Raw genomic sequence first — 12,003 nt, 5'->3', positions numbered from 1 at the left:
TTTTCTTTTATAATCTTTATAAAATTTTAATCTTTTATAAGTTATCTGGTATCAATGCTTATCTTTTCCTATTAATTTGCTAATGTAATAGCAATAGAGCTAAATTACATGGAAACCTATCTAAGCAGAAAGTGATTAAGACTACAGTAAGAATGTTACTTATTTCATCAACAAGATAATATACCAGTAGGCATTGTTTAGCAGTTGTAAAACTTTTTATGTATAAAGGCAACATCTTTATTTAAAATATCAGGAATTTGTTAAAGTGATCTGAGCACCATGCTAAAAAGGACAAATCAATAAAAATACAACAACAGTGTTGAAAAGTTATGTTGCAGGAATTTCAATTCATTGACTCAGTTTTATGGAACTCCATATCCAACTCTCCTTTTGTCTCATTGTATATAAGTGCATTATGCATTTTTGCATAATTACTAAAATGATTGCCATTTAGTGAATGAATAAGTGAGGAAATGCATTGTGCCCAGAACATCTATAACCTAATTCAATATATTTCACAACATACAAAATATGAAATATTTTCAAATAGAGAAAACTGACCTCAGAGAGTATTTTCCACGTATCTACCATCCTGGTGTGGCGTTGTGGGTTGATGCGCCAGACTGCAAAGCCATTTGAACTGCAAGGTTGGCAGTTCAAGCTCACCAGAGGCTCCTTGGAAATCCTATACAGGGTCGCTATGGGTGAGAACCGACTTGACGGCACTTAACAACAACAACCATCATAAGAGTTCATAACTTCAGTTTCTTAGATATTCTCATGCGGACTTATATTTTATTATTGCTAAATGTAAATTTGTACTTTTGTTTTGAATTATTTAAACAATTATTAATTCTGACTATATTTGGGCATGTGGTAATATAACTTGCACTATTATTTGAAGTATAATCTCAAAATATCAAAAAGTTAAAAGTTGTTATTAGCCACTTATATTATTTTGTAACAACAAACATGGTTGTTTAAATAAAATTACATATGGTGCTTTTCATCTGGGAATTTTGCATAAACAACTGGATATTTATAAGGAAAAATGTTAGTGGAAATGCACTGCTATGCCACATTACTTATTAAAAAATTAGGAATACTGACGGATTTATTTCCACAATGCTTACTCGTATAAATATATATTCTCCCAGAAAAATATACTATCATTTATCATCTATAGCTAGGTATAGATGAAAAGTACAATTATTTATTCTTTGATTGATTTCTAATGAAATTTGAGTGTAGGTGGTTGAAATTTCAGAACTTATTTAAGTCCTATTTTAAAAGTACAAAATATCCTGGAGTGACACTGAAGGATAAGCACTACTAAACTGCTAACCAAAAGATTAGTAACTCAAATCCACCAGCTAGCTGCTCATCAGAAATTATATACAGAATTTGAGTGAGAACCAACTAAATGGTACTAAACAACAACAAACACAATGGTACCTAAAAACACAAAATGCTAGATCAGTACTGATTAATATATCTTTTATTCAGCCTTCCTGGGGCATAGAAAAAGTATGGCAAAAGTTAATACATTCTGAACTTTTCTTTTATGAAAATGTGAAGCTGTTTTAAAATTTTTATGTAAAGTTTTATTTGTTTGAATTTTCAGTTAATAGATACTTATTATAAAAATCCAAGCTATACAGAAACTTATTAATGTAACCTAAAAGTTATCTTAATTCTCATTCCTATTCTGATAAATTTGAACAATACTGGTATTAACTAGACAGCATTGTATCTCATGACTGATCTTGATACGTTGTTTTTGACGATGAATGCAACACCATTCCTCTTCAATTTGTCATTCTTGGCATAGTAAATCATGTGTTTGTCAGATTCAAAATGGCCAATACCAGTCCATTTCAGCTCACTAATACCTAAGATACTGATGTTTATGCATTCCATTTCATTTTTGAAAATTTCCAATTTTCCTTGATTTATGCTTCATACATTCCATGTTCTGATTATTAATTCACAGATGTTTCTCTTCATATTGAGTTGTACACCATCAGCAAATGAAGGTCCTGAGGGCTTTACTCCCACGGATTTTACTCCATTTGTGTCATCACGGTCAACACTACTTTGAGGAGGTATCTCTTCCCCAGTCGCATTTTGAGTGCCTTCCAATCTGAGGGGCTCATTTTCCTGCACCATATTGGATAATGTTACTCTGCTAGTCACAAGGGTTTTCAGTGACTAAATAATCGAAAGTAGCTCATCTCTCTTTTGTCCTAGTCTGTCGTCATCTAGAAGCTCATCTGAAACCTGTCCACTGTGTGTGACCCTGTTGGTATTTTAAATATCTATGGCATAGCTTTCAGATTCACAGCAACTCACAAGCCACTAAAGTATGACAAATTGACAGATCCACTACCACATGCAATAAATATGTATTTATCATTACTGGTGACTGGAATGCAAAGTTTGGAAAAAAGAGGAAGAATCAGTAATTGGAAAATATGGCCTTGGTGATAGAAATTATGATGGAGATTGTATAATGGAATTTTGCAAAACAAATAATTTGTTCATTTCAAATACCTTCTTATGACAGCATAAAGATGATTAAACATATAGATCTCACCAGATAGAACACACAACAATAAAATTGACTACATCTGTGGAAAAGCTCCATCTAATCAGCCAAAACAGGGCCTGGTGAAGATTGTGGAACAGACCATCAATTACTCATATGCAAACTGAGACTGAAGCCAAAGAAAATGAAAACAAGTCCATAGGAACCAAAATATGACCAATATATGAATATATCTCACCTGAATTTAGAGATCATCTGAAGAACATATTTGATACATTAAAAAACAAAGACTGAAGACCAAGTAGAGTTGTGGGATGACATAAAAAACATCATACAGGAAGAAAGCAAAAGTAATTAAGAAGAAAAGAAAGAAGGAAAAGATCAAAATGGATGTCAGAAGAGACACTGAAACTTGCTCTCCAGCGTAGAGATGCTAAATCATATGGAAGAAAAGATGAGGTAAAAGCCAAACAGAAAATTTCAAAGGTCAGCTTGAGAAGACAAAGTCAAATATTACAACAAAATGTGTAAAGATCTGGTGTAAGAAAACCAAAAGGGAAGAATATGCTCAGCATTTCTGAGGGGAAACTAAAGAAAAAATTCAAGCCTTGATTTTGTTATTGAAAGATTCTCTGGGCAAATTATTAAATGATGCAGAAAGCAACAAAACAAGATGGAAGGAATACAGAGTCACTGTACCAAAAGGCAATGGTTGGTGTTCAACCATTTCAAGAGGTAGCATATGATCAAAAGCCAATGATACTGAAGGAAGAAGTACAAGGCACATTGAAAGAAATGGCAAAGAACAAGGCTCCAGGAATTGATAAAATAAAAATTGAAATCTTTCAAGAAAGTGAGGCGGCACAGGAGGCACTCACTCATCTATATCAAGAAATTTGGAAGACAACTATCTGGCCAGCTGACTGTGTCCATTCCAAAGAGAGGTGATCCAACAGAATGCTGAAATCATCAGACAATATCTTTGATATCCCATGTGAGTAAAGTTATACTAATGGTAATACAGAAATGGCTGCAACCTTACATTGACAGAGAACTTCCAGAAGTTCAAGAAGGATTCAGAAGAGGACAAGGAATGAGGGATATCATTGTTGTTGTCTGATGGATCTTGGCTGAAAGCAGAGAATACCAGAAAGATGTTTACTTGTGCTTCATTGACTACACAAGGCTTTTGAGTGTGTGGATCATGACAAGATATGGACAACACTGTGAAGTGTAAGTATTCCTGAACACTTAATTGTGCTCATGAGGAGTCTGTACATTGGCGAAGAGGCAGTTGTTCAAACAGAACATGGAAACACACTGAATGGTTTAAAATTAAGAAAGGTGTGTGACAGGGTTGTATTCTTTCACCATATCTGTTCAACATGTAGGCTGAGCAAACAATCCAAGAAGCTGCGTTATATGAAGAAAAACGTGGCATCAGGATTGGAGGAAGATTCATTAACAACCTGTGGTATGCAGATGATACAGCCTTGCTTGTTGACAGTGAAGAGGACTTAAAATATTTACTGATGAAGATCAAAGACCACAGCTTTTGGTATGGATTGTATCTCAATGTAAAGAAAACGAAAATCCCCACCACTGGACCAAACAACAACATTCTTATCAACAGAGAAAAGATTGAAGTTGTCAAGGACTTCATTCTTCTTGGCTCAACCATCAGCACTCATGGAAGCAGCAGTCAATAAATTCAATGACATATTGCATTGGGCACATCTGCTTCACAAGACTTTTTTAAAGTGTTGAAGAGCAAAGATGTTAGCTTGAGGACTAAGGTGAGCCTGACCCAAACCATGGTATTTTCAATAACCTCATACACATGCGAAAGCTGGACAGTGAATAAGGAAGACCATAAAAGAACTGATGCTTTTGAGTGTCGGTGTTGGAAGAAAATATTGAAAGTACGATTGACTGCCAAAGGAACAAACAGATCTGTGTTGGATGAAAGGTGCAGCCAGAGTGCTCCTTGGAGGCCAAGATGGCCAAACTTCGTCTCTCATACTTTGGACATATTGTCAGGAGGGACCAGTCACTGGATAAGGATATCATGTTAGGTAAGGTGGAAGGTCAGAGAAAAAAAGGAAGATCCCCAGAGAGATGGACTGGCAAAGTGGTAGCATCAATGGGCTCAAGCATGGCAACAATTGTGAGGTTGGCCCAGGTCCAGGTAGTGTTTTGTTCTGTTGTTCATAAGGTTGCTATGAGTTGGTACCGACTCAATGGCACCTAAAAACAACAACAACAATTCTATTAAAAACAATTGTGAACAATTCTTTTTTTAAACAAAATTACATTTTTGAGTGTATATATTAGAAATATGGAGAACATTGTAATAAAGGAAAAAGTAGTATCTCAATGAAATTTGCATTAGTGGAAAGAGGCAAAGAATGAAAGGAATTTTAAGAGTGGAGACATGACATAATTTTTGTAGCAAGTTTTTATGAAAGAGCAAGGAATTGTGAATGACCCTCATGAATACATTACTCGTTTCAACATAAGAATTACAGGAATGGATTTTAGGGAAAAGACAAAGAATGTTGTTTATGGCATGGTCCCTTAGGATTGCTTAGCATTATAGATAGAAGTTTTTATTTATAAGGCATATAATGAGAAAACTATGGGTAAATAAACCTTCAACCAAAAATACAAAAGTAAAAAACAAAACAAAACAAAATCACCATCAGGTCAAGCTGACTCCTAAAGACTGTAACTAAATCAAACCAAATTTACTGTCATCAAGTTGATTTCAACTCATATTGTCACTACAGGGTACAGTAAAATTGCCCTTTAGGGTTTCCAAGGCAGTCAGTCTTTCCATCAACAGTCTCATCTTTCTCCCACTTGATGTGGTAGATGGTAGGTTCAAACTGTTGACTTGTAGTTAGCAACCCAAGAACTAACACACCAAGCCACCAAATCTCCTTACAGAGACCATAAACCCCGAATCCACTACCACATGAGTCAATTTCAATTCATAGTCACTTTACATTGGATTTCTAAGACTATAAAACTTTATGGTACAGATAGCCTCATCTTTCTCCAGGGGAGCAGTTGGTAGATTTGAATTGCTGACCCTGCAGCTAGCATCATAATACCTAATCCACAGCACCACCAAAGTTCCATCATAGAAGCCATGTTGTTTTTAAGTGCCATCAAATTGGTTGCATCTCAAAGTGACCCTGTGTAGTGCTCCTGTATTCTGCTCCTATAAGTCCTTGCAGGAGCAGAATATATCTTTCTTTTGTGGAGTGACTTGAACTGCCTACCTTTTGAATTGTTTGTTGTTGTTGTTGTTATGTGCCATGGAGTCGATTCCAACTCATAGTGACCCTGTACAGGGTTTCCGAGGCTGTAAATCTTTACAGGAGCAGAAAGCCTCATCTTTCTCCCGCAGAACAGCTGGTAGTTTCGAACTGCTGACCTTAAGGTTCGCAGCCTGATTCGTAACCACTACGCTGCTAGAGCTCCTTTTTGAATTGTAGTGCAGTGCTTATTCTTTCGATCCACCATGCCCGCTATAGAGACCATGTTACTACTGTTGTTGTTAAGTGGTGTTGAGTTGATTTCAACACAAAGCAACCCTGTAGAGGAATTCCAGAGTGGATAGTGGGTTTGAGTCACCAACCTTGAGGTTAACAGTCCAATTATTAATTGTTGTTGTTATTGTTAAGTGCCATCGAGTTCATTTCTACTCATAGAAACCTTCTATGGGGTTTCTGAGGTCAGAAGTCCAGTGTTTATTCTATAGCACCACTCCAGAACTCCTATTTAGTTTTTCTGGGATTTTTTTTTTTTTGCTTGTAATTAACAGAAATCTCAACATCAAGAATGTGCAATTCAGTTAAGGAACTGATTTGACTTCTTTATATTGGAAGACCATCGATAGTAAGTTTATGTGATGCTCTTGATCTAGTTGCTAAGTGATAAAACTAGTAATCTGAATGTTGCAGTTCTCTCTATTCTGCTGTCTGTATTGTTAGCTTTAACCTAGGTTGGTCCATAATAGTAACAATTTAGGTTACATTATTGCTCTTTCACATTGATTCAGGTGTTTGTTGCCCTCAAATCAGCTCTGGCTGAGCACTACTCAATATTCATTATGATTGTCATGTTCAAGTCTATTGTTGTGGTCCTTGTGTATTTTGCCATCTTCAATACTGACAAAATACCTATGAGATTCATGAGGTTTTCATTGACTATTTTTAGGAAGTATATTGCCAAGTCTTTCTAGTCTGCCTTAGTTTGGAGGCTCCACTGACACCTACCCACCATGGCTGTCTTTGTTTATACTCAAAATACGGGGTGACGTTGCTTCCAGCAACACACAAGCTACTGCAGTATCACAAACTGACAGATGGGTTCGGGTTGTTCACATTAAGTAGTGATAAATAAACTAACTCAACTATCATCAAATACTGATGACAACTTAGGTCATGTGTCAGTTCCTGAACCATTAAAGGGGAATGTTGTTGTTTCACAGGAGATAGACAAGACAGTCTGCTTCCGTCAAGATTTATAGCCTCAGAAACCTTGTGGAGTAGTTCTATTATGTCCTATAGTGCCTCAATGAGTTGAAATAGACTGAATAGCAACGGATTTGTTTTTCACTATTGTTGTTGTCATGTTGTTAAAGGCTGTCATGTTGATTTTTGACTCAGACTTAACTGAGTCTATACCTGGATCGGGCTGCTAACCTCAAGGTCAGCAGTTCGAAACTACCAGTGGTTCTGTGGGAGAAAGATTAGGCGTTCTGCTCCCGAAAAGATTTAATAGCCTCGGAAACCGTGTGCAAGGTCACTATGAGTCAGAAGTGACGCCACGGTACTTCACAACAACATACCTTGAATTGGGGTCAATTCTTCAAACAAACTGGCCTTACTTATTGGATTGTATGGGTAAAGTGAATTTTTCAGAGTACATCACAACATATAATACAAAAGACAGATAATGTATGGATTTTCAAGGACTATGTGATTAATTGTATTAAATAACTGGTCTTTGATGTTAGGAACTTACAAACTTTAAAAAAAGAATCTAAAATCAGTTGTATTTGGTTAAGGAATTGGCAGAAAAGCATGTAAAGATGTGGATACATTGATTGCAGGTTACTCTTAAAAATCATAACTTTGAAGAGGAGGAGACAAAAAAGAACCATTGTAGATTGGGAACCTTAATTCAGTATAAATGGGAAGCTTCATTCAGACTCCTAGAAACAAAAGAAAGAGAAAAATACAGTGTCTGATATGTTTGAAAATAAAAGTGTGTTTTGTAAATTTTTAGAACTTAATTAACAGCATGTTGCATATCCAATTTACGGAATACTTATAAATGAGTGATTGACTCGGATGCTAATAATACTTAAACACTGCTTTATTTTGACATCAAAATGCACTGATACATGTTCCTTTTTTCTTACTGTAAGAATGTCTGTAGACTATCCTCTCAGAAGTCTTGGAATGATCAAATATAGCACACGCTCTTACACATAGTAACACCAAAATCTTTTTCTGTACTTCATTTCCATTCACTCAGGCTAACTGATAAAATAGAGATGACACATTAGATAATCTCCAAAATATAAAATTAAATTATTCTATTATTTGAAGTAAAATATGTTTGTATCAAAAGGATTTATAATAGCTGAAAAAAGTAATTTAGGATCATCCCACTGTGTACACTGAGAAAGGGACAGTTTTATGATATATGCTGGTTTGGAATTTACAAATATTTTGGTTTGCCATGATTCTTCATCATCTATCTGTGCTATGGTTATGAAAGTCCAAGTATCTGTGAGTTACTGAACTAGAGGAAGCACCAGCAGACTTTAAGCCAGTCTTTTTGACTTCTTACATTGTATATTAACCTGGTGGTGCAATGGTTAAGTGTTCGGCTGCTAATCAAAACGTTGGTGCTTGGAATCCACCCTGGGCTCAGCAGGAATAAAAGACCAATCATCTGCTCTCATAAAAGTTGCAAAGGTAACTTTATGGGGTAGTTCTCTTCTGTCACATTGGGTCTTTATGATCCGGAAATTGATTCTACAGCACTTAATCATAACAACGTTATATATTACTTTTTTATATTGAAATATCATTATTTCACAACATTTTTGCCAAGTAACTAATATTTGCAAATATATAAGAATTTCAACATTATACTTTTCCCCCTAGACTTCAGAAACTGCAGTCTGCTCTCTGAGTACAGCATCATCTGCTACTTATGTCAAAACACCATAAACTCTTTCTTCTGAACTATTTCTTTTCCCCATATATTATCACAAGCATCTTACACACCAGATCAGCAATGGTCACTGTATATTAATTTAAAGTTAATGCATCTTAGGATCATTTTGGTTTGTGCTGTACATCATCCTAGGCAGGATTGTCAGCTTCGTGCTTGCAACTGCTCTCAATCTGTCATCATAAATGATAAATGAGCATTGGACTTTTATTTTCTATTGTACATTATCGTCACTGCAAGAATGCAAGACTAGCATATCTTGGCTTGCTTACAAGACCCTTTAGGAAGATAAGAACTTAACTACAAAAACAAGGAATCTTGATCTTTCTACTGAAATAAATAAAACTGTAAAGCTAATTCTGGCTCAATACCATTGATACCAATACCACAGCTCCATTATTATATATAGCTCTCAATGTAATGATTTCAAATATTTTTAAATTCTGTGATTATTTTTCTTTGAAGTAGAACTGGTGTGATTTCTCAAAGATGTATTTTTGAACACTTATCAACAAATGTGAAAAAAAATAAATGTTAGAGGACAATTCTTTCACACTTTTTCATGCTTTATGAGCAAGGCACTAACTTCCACTTATTCTGGGCTTTTTTTTTTTTTTTTCAAGGATGTTTGTAAAGTGAACCTTCTTGGATAGATCAGTTGTATCTCTAAAAGATAGTGCTTTCCTTAAAGGCAAAAGGTAGAAATGCTTATTTCCCAGCCTACCCCAATCTTGATTTTAAACATTAACTTGCTAGTCAGTGCATTGTAATATGTGAGTTACCTGCTGAAAAGAGTAGTATTATCAATATTTTCATGAAGAGAATAAATCTTAGCATATTTTCTGACTAAATCTTAATTTATTTCTTTATTAACAAGAATGCATGCATGCGCTTGCCTGTGTCTTTGTGTGATAAGATATGTGTGTCTACGGCGAAGGAAAAAGCCTAAAAGGTATAGATAACATTTCATATTTTACCTATGGCAGAAAAGTCTAGAATTAATGAGGTCTTTACTGAGGTGGATTCCCGGTGTGGCACTACAGGATGATCACTGGACTGTGAACAACAAACTTGGTAGTTCAAACATACCAGCTGCACCTTGGAAACCCTACACAGGGTTGCTATGAGTCAGAACCAACTCAACAGCACTTAGCAACAACAACAACATTATATTCTAATCAAATAAGAAAATCATTAGATTTATATACTACCAAAATTACTTCACATTAATACTTTTGATTGTCTTCAGCAAAATAGAAAATAATAAGTATATTCAAATTCTGTCCATTTTCAGAAGTTGTGGAGTCTTTTGTTTATGAAAAGGCCTACTTGAATCCTGAAATTTAGAACAAATTGAAGACAATCTTTATTTCCTTAAGTATGGGTGAAGAACATGGAATCTTACTGCTTAGACAATTGCTTATCTTCATTCTATGTAGATGTTCCTAGAAGTATTTCTGGGAGCTCAGTTTCATATCATTGCAAGTGGGGATTTGTGCCTGGGAATCTTGTTCCAAGTTGTGACATAATTAAATCTTATATATGAGTCAATGGGTACCTTGTGCTCAGCATATCCTCACTAACTATGTTTAAATGATGGGAATAATGGAATTCCAGAAACCCGATTAATAGTTTATTAGTCAGAGCAGAAGTATAAATATTGTATTTTATATAATATTGATTGGATAATATACCCTTAATATGCTGGCTTACTCTTAAAACCAACTTGATTATATCTGGCTTCATAAAATGTGATTTATAAAAATTTTTGTACTGTACTGAACTCTCAAAATAAACACATTATCTACGTCACATTTACTTATAGCATAACTTCAGGTGAGAAAGACAGTCAAAGAGGATGGATGTTAAACAAAAACAAATCTAAAACAAACAAACAAGAAAATCAACAAACCATAAAATTCACTTCTTTTTCTTAGCACATATCTCTTTAATAAACTGGAGAAATAATCCTTAAAAAATGGACTTATATCATAATTAATCAGATTTGCCTGTAGACAAAATGAACTCTACTAGATGTGAGGGAAGAAATTAAAAATGTGTAGCATTTGACATTCTTTTTGGCTTTGATCAACATTATTAAAATGATATTCTATTGAATGTGAAGAGATGCTATGTAAGTAAACATGGACAGTTTAAAATCATTCATTTCTAGTATTCTGCTCAATTTACCGTCTTGCAAAAGGAAATCAATAGATTTAGTTTTCTTCTTGTCTCCCCTCTTTCCTCCAGCCTCATACCATTAATCTGAGTTTAACAGGCACAGTAGCTTTAATAGATGTTGTATTTAAAGTAAAGTAACAGTTCATTCCTGGAATCACTAATCTCTCTACTTTGGTAGTATAAAAACATCTTTTCTGGGATCCTCTGGAGAGCTAGATAATGCTTAGATTCTCATAAACAAAATTCTCTGTTTTGTCTACGGAAAAGCTTCAAATTGTCTAACTTTCAGCCATAAGACAGATACTAAGTTTTTCAGAATGATCAGGAAAATGAAAGTTTGTAGTACTATTGTCAAAGATAACATGAAACATAAAGATAAGACAAGACTTGCAAGTTGAAATTCAAACATATAATGGTATACTAATGTTTATCACAGAGTCCTTGTGTGGTGCTCTTCGCTAATGTGCTAGATTGCAAGGTTGGTTTGAACTGTAAGGTCAGCAGTTCAAGCTCACCAGCCGATCCTCAGAAACCATATACAGTGTTGCTATGAGTTTGAATCAACTTGAAGACACTTAACAACAACCACAACAATGTTCATTACAAAGTCCTGGTGAGAAACTGTAGGATAAGCACTGTATTGCAAGATCAGTTTAAACCATACCAGTCGCTCCTTGAAAACCTTATACAATGTTGCTATGAGTCAGAAATGATTCAATGGCACTTAACAACTACAAAGAATTGTGTTCATAACAGTATTATTTGCAATAACAAAAAGTAGAAACAACCTAAGTGTTCATAATCAGATGAATGGATAAACAAAATGTGGTATATACATACAATGGGATACTATACACTCAGAAGGAGAAATTCAGTCTGAAATCATGCTACAGTGTGGATGGCGCTTGAAGACATATGCTGAGTGAAGTAATTCAAACACAAAATAACAAATATTCCTGATATGGAGCTGCAGGATAATGCTCTGTACTGAAAGTTCAGTTTGAAACACAATG

Source organism: Chrysochloris asiatica, unplaced genomic scaffold, assembly GCF_000296735.1.
Source record: "Chrysochloris asiatica unplaced genomic scaffold, ChrAsi1.0 scaffold00043, whole genome shotgun sequence".
In the NCBI taxonomy this organism is placed as follows: domain Eukaryota; kingdom Metazoa; phylum Chordata; class Mammalia; order Afrosoricida; family Chrysochloridae; genus Chrysochloris; species Chrysochloris asiatica.
The sequence above is the reverse complement of the archived record's forward strand: the minus strand, read 5'-3'. Positions refer to the sequence as shown.